Here is a 14594-nt window from a genome sequence, read left to right on the forward strand (position 1 = left end):
ATATCAATCTTTTACTTCTCAAGAGAGAGGCTTTTTGGATCTCCACTTTGGATACTGTTGCTAGAGGGCTCAATGAGTCTTTTGACCTCAGACCTTTTCTGTAGGCCAACTACACCCCCCCCCCCCCCCTCCCTCCAATTACAGGGATATTGTATGGCATTTTTTCTTGTTTTTCTGTTCTTTCTACCTAGGTTAACTCAAAAAAATTTGATTGCTAGGTTTTTTTTTAAATTTCTACCTATGTTATCTCCATTTCTTGATTGCCAGGCTTTTGAATCCTATTCATTGCATTTTGGTTAATTTTGATATTCCTTAACTTTATTTCTACTGTATTGTATTAACTATGTTTCAGTGGTAGTAGAGTTCCATTTAATCTCTTCCCCATTGTCTTAAAAACATGTATTGTGTTCGCATTGGTTTTTTGTATTATGCATTTTGCATTATTTTGTAATGTGTTTTATAATCAGTCGTGTGGAGTATGATGACAGAGCAGGACCTATGGACACACCCTCTAAACAATTAGTGAACACACCTGTGAGCTATTAAGTGAAATGCTGTGATTGGCTGGGCTGTTCCATATATGTGAATATTTGTCCTGTTGTCTCCATTCTGATGAAGGTTGTTGAACCGAAACGTTAATAAAACTCCAAGTCTTTAAGTATGCTCCAGAGTGCAGACTTTTTTCTTTTCAACGTATAGCTTTGTTAGTCTAGCACCTGGTTTGCATAGTGGATGTGCAGACGCTTCTCTCTACACATGGAGAGGACAACATAAAAACGAGAAACAACATAAAAAATAACGAAATAACGTTACTAACCTGAGTGGAAGCACCAGAAAGCTGCAGAGCGGGGGTCCACCCGCTATGCCGACCACCCGCAATGCCGACCTTAGGTTTAGGCATGGGGGTGGGAGAGGTTAGGTTTTGGGTTAGGGTCTGGGGGAGGTTAGGTTTAGGCATGGGGGGAGGGAGGTTAGGTTTGGCGTAGGGGCTGGAAGAGGTTAGCTCCACCGACACGCTGCACGCCGCCTCGCTCAGCTCGTTCTGCTTGTGGGCTATCGGCATCGCGACCTGTCGGCACTGCGGCTTGTCGGCACATAGACGCGGAACCGCAGAGCGGCACTGATCTCGGAGTATGTTTGTCCACTGTCAAACAGTTCGTGGATCAAGTTATGATAAGGTTCAAGTGTGGCCATAACTGCAATAAGTTGTCAAAACGTAACAAGCAAACTTCAGACCATACAACTCCTCTCTTCCTGTTTTCTGAGACTGAAACCTCCACGGAAATGTCGCGCATGCGCCTCCTCCTCTCCTCGTTTTCCCAGCATTCACAGGGGTTTACAAAAATATCCAAATATCACAGAAACAAAACAACAAAACAAATAAAACTTGATTTTCCCCTCCTGTTTTTTCGTTTTTTGATTTTCCGAAAAAGAAAACGTAAGAACACAACATACACGGATTCAGGAAGACTGCTGTGCATCTCTCCTTTTAAGTAAAAAACAACAAAATAACAGAAAAATCACCTGAAAACGCTATGGACTCTGGCCTTCCACACGGCAGCCTTTTATTCAGGTGTAGGGGTGAATGAGTGGAGGGTAGGATTTGTATTATTTATTTAGTAATTTTTCCCGATATCCGATATGCCAATATTTCTTTTAGCCGTTTGCAAATATGCAAGCATTTTTCCCCAACTAATTTGAGAGAACATCAAGTTTCTCCTGTAGTGTAATTAACATTACCAGTGATGGCCCACTGGCAGATGCAGCCAAATACAAATACAATGCTTTTCAAAATGGACACATTCACTGGGCAAAGTAAGACAACTACTTCAAACTACTTCAACCATTGGGCATTTGGGCATAGCATCATTTTATCGGCCTGTCATATCGGCAGAAATGTTAAGCAATTGTGCGCCGCTGATATCACAATGTCAAGTGTGACCAGTGCATTGACTTTACGACATCATCAGTGATGTCACTCGAATAATTGGTGATTATGTCATCAGTGATGTCACTCGAGCAATTGTAATGGACGTACGCACGGACCCGACCTGCAAAACCTGTACTGCTTACTTTTGAAGTCTTGCTAGCGAAGGAATACAGTATATCTTTAGGGCTGGCACAATGATTCGGCGATTGGCCAAGACAGATGCCAGGGCTTAAATACAGTCAAAAAAGAGGAGCTGTTATCAGTACTGCTGAATAAGGTGAGACATCAATGATAGATAAAGACGCAGTATGGTGTTCCTCAAAGAGTAATACAGACAGATAAAGAAATGCACTTATTAGGACGTTGTGTTCTAAGGAGTAGCAGTCACATTGTATGCTGAGAGATGGGGTCACAGGATATTTTCATATCTGGTGTGTCACGGTGCACGGTGGTACAGTGGTAAGCGCTGTCGCCTCACAGCTCGAAGGTCCTGGGTTCGATTCTCACCTGGGACGCTGTGGGCGCTGGAGTTGTGACCCCCCCATATCTCCTACTGCCCAGGTGGGCTATCTCGTCGAAAGGGCCTTTCTGTGTGGAGTTTGCATGTTCTCCCCGTACCCCCCAGGGGGTTCCTCCGTACATAACCCCCCACTAAAAACATGCAGAAGATCGTCATCCGACCAGTGACGACAACATCTGAAGTTGGTCCAATGATGGAAGGTCCCCGGGCGCTGGAAAGAAATAGCGACCACTGCTCCCGGCCTGCCCCCTGGAGGAAAGGACAAGCCTGGATGGGTCAAATGCAGAGGACATTTCACCGGCCACCGTCAGCATGAGTGTGTGTGTAGTGGCCGCATGCATGTGTTGTAGTGTGTTGTGTGACAATAAAGACGGGCTGCCGTCTGAAATCGTGTCAATGAGGTCATAAATTGGGCAGGATTGAACCAGATAGATAGAGCAGGGCAACTGTGCCATTTTAGTCTATGACTCGAGTGATGTAATCAGTGAGTTTAGTAGAAAATAGTCGTATACTATGGTGGTACTTTTTCTTTTTCTCAAGTCTACTGTTAATTGTCCTTAGATGGGAATGTGTTTCATTATAACTTTAATTTCTATTGTTAATGAGCCGCCCTTTCGTTGTTGTTGTTGTTCGTTGTTGCTAATAATTGCTGCTTATGTTTTCTGTTATTGTGGTGTCTTGTGTCCTTTTTATTTTAAAATAAAATGGTTAATAAAAAGAAAAGTTAAACTTCTTTTTATTTGTGAAACTGCCTTGCTGCCTTCTTGGCCAGGACTCCCTGGAAGAAGAGATCTTGCATTTCAATGGGACCTTCCTAAACAAATAAATAAATACATAAATACTAGATAAATAAATAAATAAATAAAAGAGGAAGATATTTGACTTATGGCAGACCAGCTATAGCTCTCCAGTCTATAGAAGCCAAGACTGTGGCCACCAAATCCTGCACTAGGTGTCACTGTAAGACAGAGAGAGATCCCCGGCTCCAGTGTGCCAGCAGTTTTTTAATAACTAACTTTTTTTAATAACTGTATTTTAATACAGTTCAAATTGTGCTTAGAGGGAATTATTTTACATGTCAGTGTGTGTGTGTGTGTGTGTGTGTGTGTGTGTGTGTGAGAGAGAGAGTATCTGTGTCTCACCCAGAAGGCAGAACATACTGTCTCTCTTTAAACTCATGCCCTCAGGTAGGAGGCTTCAGTCTCTGAGGTGCAGGACCTCCCGTCTCAGGAACAGCACTTATCCTGAGGCGGTTCGCCTCCTGAACTCTGACCCTCTTTGCATTCGCAGCTTAAATCGCACCTTAAATCCGTAGGCTTGAATTGAACTTGAACTTGAATTGCACTTTATAGGCAGCTCGATACTGCTTTTGTAAACAAATGCTGCTTGTAAAACTGTGCACTTTATTTATCTATTTCAGCCTCTCTCATATTTTATGTAGTGTTTTTTTTTCCCACTTTTTTATTCTCTTTTGTGTTTGAATCTGTGATTTGTTATGTTTGTTTTTACGTCTGTTCTTTAGAGCTGCACTGAAACAAATTCCAATCAACTCTGTTGACATGGCAATAAAGTATTGAATCTTGAATCTTACTGTAGGGCAGCAGCAGGTAGATCTGCAGAGACATACACTCAGCAACGCAGTGTGTGTGTGTGTGTGTGTGTGTGTGTGTGTGTGTGTGTGTGTGTGTGTGTGTGTGTGTGTGAGAGAGAGAGTGAGCCTGTGTGTGTGTGTGTGTGTGTGTGTGTGTGTGTGTGTGTGTGTGTGTGTGTGTGAGAGAGAGAGGGAGTGAGCCTGTGTGTGTGTGTGTGTGTGTGTGTGTGTGTGTGTGTGTTCAAGGTTCAAGGTTCAAGGTTCAAGGATATTTATTGTCATTCCAAAACATGAAACATGAGAGGGAACGAAATATGAACTCAAGGTCCTGGTGGATAAATCAACTAGATTAACTAGGATATCATAAATCATAAAATACCATAAAAACAACTGAGTACTAGGAGAGAAAAACAATATAGAAACATAAATTAGAGACATCATAAAAACAACATAATACCTGGTGTAAGAGCAGAGAAAACAGTTTAAAGTGCATGTTTCGCTCAACACGGAGCCACTCAAAGTCCATTTTGTTTCGCTCACAGCTGGCGGCATTAAAGTGCGAGGAGTGTGGCAGCATTCACTACAGGAGCAGCAGATTTTAAATATATACATATATAGATATAATACATACTATGTACTATATATATAAAAAATAATATATATGTATATAATTAGATACGTAGGAAAAGTAATACTAAGGTAAACGTTATGAGAAATAGCAGCAGTATATTGCACGAGCAGCATTTTGAACGTGTGTGTGTGTGTGTGTGTGTGTGTGTGTGTGTGTGTGTGTGTGTGTTTGTCGTCACTGTAGTTCAGAGGTGCCCAAATTCTTTCCGATGAAGGCCAAAAATGTTGGTTATTTGGAACTACATTACATTAAAATGTGTTATATGTTATAGACAATTTACTTTAATTCTAAATCTAAAATGTTCTTTTAAATAATAATAAAACACTACTCCTTTACCTGCTTAACAGTCATTTCATTTAGATTAAAATTTAGAGTTGATTGTAAAAAAGAAGAAGAAAAAATATATATTCAAGGGAACGAAACCTTTCTGACAGAAAGTTTATGCAACTCAAGGTGTGTAGCCCTAACCCGACACATATAACTAGGGCTGCACTATTCTGGATGAAATGAGAATCTCAATTTTCTTGCTCAGAATTGAGATCATGATTCTCTCACGATTCTTAATCAAAACCATTATCCCTATAGCTTACATTGTACTGTGCTCTTTTTTCTTGATGCAGACAGAAACAACAATGGGACTGCCCCCTTCCCTAAAAAAGTGTGCCCAGGGCGCATCGTCTCATCTCTACGTTCCACCCTATAGGAATAAACATGCGCAAGTTCTAGGTATAATTTCATGTGACTTACAGTATGTGGTCGGCCCTTTAGTAAGTGTGCTTCCGGTAGTTTGTGTGTATGTGTGTGTGTAACAATTTTCATAATTTTCTTCTTGTTGCTCTAACCAAGCGACTTGCGGCACACGTTTGTGTTTCAGTGAATAAAATGAAGCTTTTATCTCAAACTAATCAATCAATCAATCAATCAATCAATCAATCAATTAAATGGATAACTCTCTCATAGCCAGGGGCGGTTTTAGGATCAGACCTTAGGGTGGGCTCAGCCCCCAACTAATATCTACAAATAGTGGACCACAGACCCCCTGTAAGAAAATGTTGTACATTTCAAAGTAAAAATGGATCAATCTGGTGCACTTTCAGATCAAAATGAAGAGACTATGGGTCCTATCTTGGTACAGGCGATATCCCCTATTTGTGCTTGCACACCTTTGCACGTGCCTTAAGGCAGGGAAGATTTCAGTCCGCTGTCCAGGTGTTATGCCGAGTTTTGCGCCCCCGCCCAGCAGCAGCTAAATGCATCCCCACCTCACGGGAGCATATTGTAATGATTTATACAGAAACTTAACTGTTTAAAAATAATATAATTGTTTGGGTAGACGTGACCTCCCTGTTTTTAAGTTAAAACAGACCAAAAATGCAATTACTTGCAGGGGAGCATAACTCGTCACAACAACGGACGCAAACGCAGATTGGAGATGTGGCAAATAATTTATGCATGACACAAACGGGATTTGGGTGGTGTTAACCACCAGAATTATTCACAGGTGTGGCCTGGCAATGCCTGGGCGTTACATCAATCAGATTCCCGTCTCGCAGTCCCTGTAATGAATGAATGAATGAATGAATGAATTAATTATTTATTTCGAGTGTTTAAACAAAGAACAACCGAAAAGGATAAGTGAGAAGCCATAGGCTTATGGTAACCTACGCACTTACATCTCATTAATGCTCAATCAATGATGATAGAAGACATGTAACAGTGCCATTCTATTACAATTAATGCTAAGTGACAAAACAAAGATAACAATTGGTAACCGATTGTTGCTAAGAAATGAACAATGACTTAATGTAAATAAAGCAATTTGTGATAAAGAATATAAGATAAGTAAAAAATTAGACATGGTCAACAACTTAGTATAAGTAAATCACTAAAAGTAAGCAATATAATCTAAGTAAACAATTCATATAGAGAAAATAACAATACCTTGATATACACATACATGCATGCTTGTACACACATATACATACGTTCATAAACACAGACTTTCTGCCTGTACAACTCATCCCGCCGGATGTTAGCCCTATGTAATGAGGTCATACATGTCAAGTTTAGTTTTTTTAAAGGTCTTTTTGAATTGATATATATTCCTGCTTTTCTTTAATTCCTCCGGAAGTTTATTCCATAATTTCACACCATTGACCGAAACACACATGCTCTTTAGAGTAGTACATGCCCTGGGCTGTTGGAAAGTTAGTACCCCCCTGTATTCAAACCTCCCTTCTCTATCCCTAAACATTTTCTGTAAATTACTGGGGAGAAGATTATTTCTTGCTTTATAAACTATCTGTGCTGTTTTAAGTTCAACTAAGTCCGGGAATTGTAATGCTCTTAAATGGAAAAACAATTTATTGGTGTGATGAGTGTAGTCAACATTATTTACAATTCTTATAGCCTTTTTTTGCATGACAGAAATGGGATTTAGATTGCTTTTATAGGTGTTTCCCCAGGTTTCAACACAATAAGTCAGATACGGCAATAAGAGAGTGCAGTGGGTGTATAAAGATCTTAAATTTAACAAGTGTCTTGTTTTTCTTAGGATACCAAGGCTTCGCGCCGTTTTCGACCTCACATGGTTTATGTGGGGCTTCCAACTGAGCCTGTGGTCGATAATAACCCCCAGAAATTTATATTCATTGACTCTTTCAAGCCCGACATTATCAATTTTTAACTCAACTTGGGTGTTTGGGTGTACTTGTTTGTTGCCAAACAGAATACATTTTGATTTACTAATATTTAATGAGAGCTTGTTAAAATTGAACCACAATTTCAGCTTACCTAATTCTGCTGTGATGTCCTTCAACAATTGCTGGAGGTTCATTCCTGAACAGAAGATGTTGGTATCATCCGCAAAAAATAACAAATTTAAGTATGTCTGATACCATAATTATATCATTAATATATAATATAAATAATTTCGGGCCGAGTATGGATCCTTGCGGCACACCACACAAAATATCAGAACATAATGATCTATACTCACCCATCTGTACAAATTGTTTTCTGTTTTCTATATATAATACAGTTTGCCTGAGGCATGCTGTAATTATCCCCAACAACAACAACAACAACATTAAGAACAGATAAGGACACATGACACCTAGACGGGGGGCAAAGAAGCAGGAACAAAACAATAATAAAATACTAATAAAATACTGCTGAGGTAGTAAAAGAATATTGCACGTTGATATATTGTATTGCACAAGTTCATGTATTGCACTAACAGAGAATTAACGGCTGCTGCTGTGATTGTTTAGAGTCCGGACGGCCCATGGGAAAAAGCTGTTTTTAGTCTGTTTGTGCGACTCTTGATGCTCCTGTACCTCCTGCCCGAGGGCAGCAGGCTGAGCAGGTGATGACCAGGGTGGAGGTGGTCGTGGATGATCCGCTCTGCCCTGGAGAGACAGCGGGAGCTGGCTATGTCATCTAGGGAGGGGAGAGGACAGCCAGTTATCCTCTCGGCTGTCCTGATCACCCTCTGTAGCCTCTTCCTGTCAGCTGCGGTGGAGCCAGCGTACCATACTGTGATGGCATATGCCAGTACACTTTCGATGGTGGATCGGTAGAAGGTTACCAGCAGCTTCTCCTCAAGATTGTTCCGTCTGAGTACTCTCAGGAAGTGGAGTCGCTGCTGGGCCTTCTTTACCACCGCTGCAGAGTTGACTGACCAGGCGAGGTCCTCAGAGATGTGTGCCCCCAGGAACTTAAAGTGGGGGACCCTCTCCACACAGTCCCCATAGGGGCACGGTGGCTCAGTGGTAGAGCTGTCGCCTCACAGTCAGAAGGTCCTGAGTTCGATTCTCGCCTGGGACACTGTGGGCGCTGTGGTTGTGTTCCCCCCCATATCTTCAGTGTCTACTGCCCAGGTGGGGTATCTCGTCGTAAGGGCCTTTCTGTCTGTGTGGAGTTTGCATGTTCTCCCCGTGCTCCCCCAGGGGGGTTCCTCCGTATATACCCCCCCCCCCCCCCATTAAAAACATGCAGAAGATCAGATCGTCATCGTCATCTGACCAGTGACGACAACATACGAAGTTGGTCCCCGGGCGCTGTACGAGAAAGCGACCACTGCTCCTGACCTATCCCTCCGGAGGAAAGGACAAGCCAGGATGGGTTAAATGCAGAGGACAAATTTCACCGGCCACCGTCAGCATGTGTGTGTTTGTGGCCGTCCGTGCATGTGTTGATGTGTAATCGTGTGACAATAAAGACGGGCTTGTCCGTCTGAAATCATGTTTAATCGTGTTTTGATGTAGAGCGGGGCAGGGGCAGTCTTATTCTTCCTGTAGTCAATGACCACCTCCTTGGTTTTCTTGGTGTTGAGGGAGAGATAGTTCCTGGCACACCACTCCACCAGCCACTGCACCTCGTCCCTGTACGCCGTCTCATCATTATTCGTTATGAGCCCCACCAGGGTGGTGTCATCCGCGAATTTGATGATGGTGTTGGTGGGGTGGGTGGGAATGCAGTCATGGGTGTAGATGCCATACAGGAGCGGGCTCAACACGCGGCCCTGTGGGGAGCCAGTGCTGAGCGTCAGGGTGGAGGAGCTGTGTGTCCCGATTTTAACAGATTGTGGGCAGTTTGTGAGGAAGTCTTTGATCCAGGCACAGGTGGATGAGGGGAGGTCCAGGGCAACCAGCTTGTCCACTAGGATGTCAGGAAGGATGGTGTTAAATGCCAAGCTGTAGTCGACAAAGAGCATCCTGACGGAGGACCCTGGATGTTCCAAGTGGCTCAGAGCTCAGAGCAGCTCAGTGGAGAGCCAAGGAGATGGCATCGTCTGTGGATCTCTTTTCCCTGTATGCAAATTGATGGGGGTCAAAGGCAGGGGGGAGGCAGTCCTTGATGTGGGCTAACATCAGTCTCTCAAAACATTTAGCCACCACAGGTGTAAGTGCGATGGGCCTGTAGTCATTGAGACTCGTGATGGTATTGCTTTTAGGGACCGGGATTATAGTAGCCGTCTTGAGGCAGGGTGGGACAGAGGCCTGTGCGAGGGAGAGATTGAAGATCTTGGTAAAGACCCCCGAGAGCTCGTTGGCACTTGATGAAACTGGCGGGAATCCCATCCGGCCCTGCAGCCTTCCTCGTGTTCACAGACCTGAACACGCGTCTCACTTGATGTTCCTGTAGGGTGAGTGGGCTCGTGGTCTGTGGGGGCAGAACAGCTGAGTGAGGTGGAGTTGTCTCAAAGCGGGCAAACAAATGGTTCAACTCCTCTGCCCGACTGGCATCGACGCTGCCCGCCAACGAGGTGTTATAGTTTGTGAGGTGTTTTAGACCCTGCCACACCTGTCGTGGATTGTTGTCAGCAAGGTGGTCCTCCACCGACCTTTTGTACACCTCCTTGGGCCCTTTAATGCCTCTCCGCAACTCTGCTCTTGTCGCGCTGTACTGGGCCTGATCTCCTGACCTGAATGCAGCGTTGCGGGCTCTCAGGAGTGCCTGGATGTTGCTGGTCATCCAAGGTTTCCGGTTTGGATAATCCCGGATCCGCTTGTCGACCGTGACCTGGTCGATGCAGAACTTGGCATAGGAGAGAGTGGAGTCAGTGAAGCCCTGGAGATCCTGTTGTTCGAACATGCTCCATTCGGTGTTAGCGAAGCAGTCCTTTAGCTGGGCGAGAGCGTCCACTGGCCAGGTTTTGACACACTTCGTGATGGGCCTGGTTTTCCTCCTGAGAGGAGTGTACGCAGGGATGAGGAGCAGAGAGAGATGGTCAGATAGGGCCAAATGAGGGAGGGGGACTGCTCTGTAGGCATGCTTCAGGTTAGAATAGACACGGTCCAGTGTATTATGCCCTCTGGTGTAACATTTAACGTATTGCACAAATTTAGGGAGGACAGTCTTTAGGCATGCTTGATTAAAATCCCCAGCTATGATATGGGCGCCTTCAGGGTGGGCTAGCTGCTGTTTGTTTACAGTGACATGCAAGTGGGCAAGAGCTTGGCTAATGTTAGCATCGAGAGGAATGTAAACAGACGTGATAGATACCACTGTTAGCCCTCTCGGCAGATGGAAGGGTCTGCAAACAACAGTCATTTCTTCAATATCCGGACAGCAGAAGGTGCTAATGATCTTGCTGTTAGTGCACCAGTCATCATGAACATAGACACATAGTCTGTCTCCTCTGCTCTTACCGGAATCTCCGTTCCTGTCATAGTGGTGCGACCGGCTAGCTGTACTGTAGCATCCGGGATCAGCTGATGAAGGCATGTCTCCGTGATGATTAACACACAGCAGTCCCGAACGGAGGCATTTGCAGTGATGTGTAATTCCAATTCATCCATCTTGTTGACGATAGATCTAGCATTAGTCAGGAAGATGCTGGGCAGGGGGGGTTTGAGTGGTTGTTTCGTTAGCCTGGCTAGGCTCGCTTCTGCTTGCGCTCTCGGCGCCTTCTGCGTCGCTTGCTCTGGCCGACTACCATCCAGGCAGAGCCCGAGGGTCTGGTTATATCCAGCGGGATGTTGTTAGACCGCTGGAAGTCGCTCGTGACTGGGATCTGGCATCGGAATCCGATACTTACAAGCTCACTGTAGCTGTAGCCATGTTTGGCATGACACAACATACTAAGACAGACTACATGAACAAACAACGCGATAATAATACAACTCGTGAGAGAGCTAAGAGCCGCTGCGACCGTGCGCGCCACCATCTAGGTCTGTGGTGAACGCTAATTTATTCAAACGCAAACCTGTGTTCAGCAGGATAATCTTCACACATGAGGACCACTTTTATGAGTTTTGAAGCTTTTACGTGCGTTTAAAAGGGCGGCTAGCTAGCAAATGGCTAAATGAGACTACACTGTCGACGGGGATATTATACGTCATCACGCCGAAGGGCGAACACGGAAATTCAATTTCCCTCGCCTCACCGCTCAGTCACACAGGTATTACCCACTCGCTCTTTCAAACTAGATTTATTAGTATTTTCCAATTGTAATATTTTCTAATTGTAGTATTTTCCAATTGTTGTAACAATAGTATTGTATCCCGTGTTGTGATATGTTCCCAGGCTTCCACACGGACGTGTTATAGTGTGACACCAGGAGTGTTGTCAGAGCGCTGAATGAATGAATACAAAGTGTACATTCTAGAATAACAAATTATCTAACAATAGTTTGTTCACAATGGTTTGGTGGAGAGAATCCCCTCTTCACCTGTAGAGACCTGTGTAGTGGTGGGTTTCATGTTTCATGTTAGTTTCATGCCAGTACTTAGTTTATCATTAATGTTAATATATTGCCAGTTGGTTTATGTTTAATAAACTTCTTTATTTTATTTGTGTGTGTATGTCTGTGATTGCTAACTAATTGGGTGCATGTTCCCCCCTCCGTCCCACACACTGCTCTCTGTCAGCTCACAGTAACAATGCTTAGTTTGATAAAAGGTTGAATTTGGCTGTGGTGACGTGGAAGCCTATGCGACAGTAGTTCTGGAATAGCTAGCTTAGCATGAGCTTTTTACCTCTAGTGGTCGTATTTATGCTTCAAAACTCATGAAAGTGGTCCTCATGTGCTGAACACAGGTTCGCGTTTGAATAAGCTTGCATTAACCACAGACCTCATTTTAAGCATCGCGCCAAAAACCCATTCAAAAATCCCATAGGCAGAAACAGTGAAGAACCCGGAAGTCCGCGTTTGTAGTCCGCGTTGCGACTACAAAAATACGTCATCCCTGCGGTACTCTATAGCCCTCTCCACTCCCTCCTCAGGGAGTGAGAGGGAGAGAGAGAGAGAGAGAGAGAGACACACAGGGCATACTGTCGGCCTATAACGTTACTACCGAGCTCAACTGCCTCATCTCTAGCCAGTAACCTAGGTCTACTGCAAAAGTTAACTACTGTATGTTGAAAATTCGATGTCTGGTTTTGTCACGAGTACAGCTGAAGTCCCTCTCGCCATCAAGCAGACAGTGAAGGAAGAATATGTGTGTCTTTATGTGCGCCAAGGGGAAAATAGGGGAAATTCAACTTCAAATAGAGCGGCATCACTCAGCGCGGCTTTCAGTATGCTGCGTAATTACGCATGCAGCAGCCGCGCAGCGGAGATACAGGAGAGAGCCCGAAAAGGAATAAGCATACCGTCCATAACAACATAGAATGAAAGCTTAAAAACATTTATGGCAGTAACACACATACACACCATTCCCATTGTATTTGAGCAAACTTTTATCAACCTTTAGCAACCTTTTATCAAACTAAGCGTTGTTACTGTGAGCTGACAGAGAGCAGTGTGTGGGACGGAGGGGGGAACATGCACCCAATTAGTTAGCAATCACAGACATACACACACAAATAAAATAAAGAAGCCAGCAGTAATTGCACACTTTTTATAATGTCCTAGGTCTAATAACTGTTTGTTTGTTTGTTTTTTTGGTCGGGCTGAATCGGTCTCGGGCTGAGTGTATGTGACAATGGGGAGAGAGTTGAGCTCGGTCTGCGTCTCAAGCGGGTTGGGTCGGGTTAGATTTTTTAGGACCATTGAGAACTCTACATAACAGCCATCAAGAAAGGAGGATAGCACTCCAAGTTGAATACTTTTATTGCCACACAGATGTTTCGGGCAGCAGCCCTTCTTCAGCGTGTGAAATGGCAATGATACACAGGTGATTCACAGGTGGGCATGAGCGCCTTTTATTTGATTTTCTATGGATGACAGCCTCACATCTCCCCCTCTCTCGCTCTCCCCATCTCTCTTTTTCTCTCGCCCCCTCTCTTCCTCTCTCTCACTTAACCTCGCATCACCAGGCTCTTCTCGGCGAGAAAGAGCCTGGCCTCCATTCACAAGTGATTTTGTCACCCTGCCTGCTTCCGGCCTAGAGCCCGCCCTAGACAGGAAGCAACAGCGGAAATAGCTCGTTAACTTGACAATTAGACACAAGGAATCAGAAAATAAAACGGCAAACAACAAAACAAAAGATGGACGTACCGAACAAAGTTTTTGAAGAAGTTCTTGTAGAAACATTGCAGATTCACAATCTCACATATTTTAAGCCAATACAGAAGCTTTGCATCAGACAATTAATCGAGGAAAGAGACGTTCTCGCATGTCTACCAACTGGTTTTGGGAAAAGCTTAGTATTCCAAACCTGGCCGACGGTGTGTGAACTGGAAGAACTTTTGAAACAAATGGCCAGTTGATGGAATAGTTATAGTTGTCTGTCCGCTGTTATCGATAATGGAGGATCAAGTACAACAGTTGAAATCCAAAGGCATCTCTGCTGCCTGTGCTGGGAAAGACATGGACATTGATCATAAGATTTCACATGGCGAGTACTCCATTGTCTTTGGCTCTCCAGAAACCTTCCTCGGCAGTGACTCGAAATGTGCTAACGCTATTGTTGGAGAAAAATATAAGTTCCATGCCATTTCCTAATCAATAAGCTATAAGCTATAATTGCATACACATAATTAACTCATTGAGTGCCAGCCACTTTTGGAGAACGGACGCTCCCAGTGTCAGAGTTTCAGAGCTTTTTTCAGTGATTTCTCGAGGCCCACAGAATATTGTGTGATATTACTATGTAAACACCGAACACGCAAAAATAACGATGGGACTCTCTTCTATCATCAGTAAAAACAGGTTTATTGATATAATTTTCCGTTCTTTAGTTATCAGCCGGAGAAGATAGCTTGATTTAACCAAAAACAGACTTTTTTTTTCTAGAAGCTGAGATAATGAGCCTTTTGTGAAATTAAACATTTCAAGCACATCACTGACTCTGAAGCTAATTTTCTGATGTAGTCACACCTCAAAAATAATTTCCTTCAATAAAACAGTGAAGGCCAGGGAATTTTGTTTGGCAGAATAATATTTTTTAGCTGCAACCAGCAGCGCTGGCCCCTGCGTGCGCTGCTGGTTGCAGCTTCTTGCTGGTCTTGATTTGCTGCTGGTGGGCATCGG

The sequence above is a fragment of the Poromitra crassiceps genome (assembly GCF_964638095.1).
Source record: "Poromitra crassiceps genome assembly, chromosome: 2".
Lineage (NCBI taxonomy): Eukaryota > Metazoa > Chordata > Actinopteri > Beryciformes > Melamphaidae > Poromitra > Poromitra crassiceps.